Raw genomic sequence first — 935 nt, 5'->3', positions numbered from 1 at the left:
AAATATGGGGAAAAAATAAATCCTAGGATATCATTTAAAATATAGAGAAATAATTCTAGTAATGTAAATGACTTCTTTAAATTTAATTTTATCTTATTTTGTTTTATTTAATTTCATTGGAAAGGCAGATATACAGAGAGAAAGAGATGCAGAGAGAAAGATCCTCCATTTGTTGATTCACTCTCCCAAGTGGCCACAATGGCCCGAGCTGAGATGATCTGAATCCAGGAGCCAGGAGTTTCTTCCAGGTCTCCTATTTGGGTGCAGGGTCCCAAGGTTTGGGCCATACTCTACTGCTTTCCCAGGCCATGGAGCTGTATGGGAAATCAAGCAGCCAGGACATGAACCCATACCCAAATGGGAAACTGGGTGTGTGCAAGGTGAGGACTTTAGCCACTTGGCTGCTACACTGTCCCATGAATGACTTTTTTAAACACAGCTTTTTTATGCTTTTTGGCATCAGACTCTTTATTATTATTATTTTTAAAGATGTATTCATTCTTGTTTGAAATATTTTACAGAGAAAGAGAGTAAGAGAGAGACAGAGACGTCTTCTATTTGCTAACTTACTCCCCAAATGTCCACAATGGCCATAGCTGTGCTGATCCAGAGTGGGAAGTCAGGAGCTACTTCCAGGTCTTTAAAAGGAGTATAGAGTCCCCAAAACTTGAGTTATACACTACTGCTTACCCAAGCCAGAAGCAGAGAGCAGGACTGGAAATGGAATGGACAGAACACAAAAACCACTCCCACCCATATGGGATGCTGGTGCCACAGGGTGGAGAATTAGTCCACTGCAGCTGCCCCTGGCATCAGACTTAAAAACATTTTAATGACATCAGAATCTATCTGAACTGTGTCATATTTGATTCTCTAAGCAAAATTCCACTATAATCTAGAGTCTTTATAAAGATATAACATCAAAATAAGAGTCT

Source organism: Ochotona curzoniae, unplaced genomic scaffold (assembly GCF_017591425.1).
Source record: "Ochotona curzoniae isolate NIBS_2020 unplaced genomic scaffold, NIBS_Ocur_1.0 scaffold_4701, whole genome shotgun sequence".
In the NCBI taxonomy this organism is placed as follows: Eukaryota; Metazoa; Chordata; class Mammalia; order Lagomorpha; family Ochotonidae; genus Ochotona; species Ochotona curzoniae.
The sequence above is the reverse complement of the archived record's forward strand: the minus strand, read 5'-3'. Positions refer to the sequence as shown.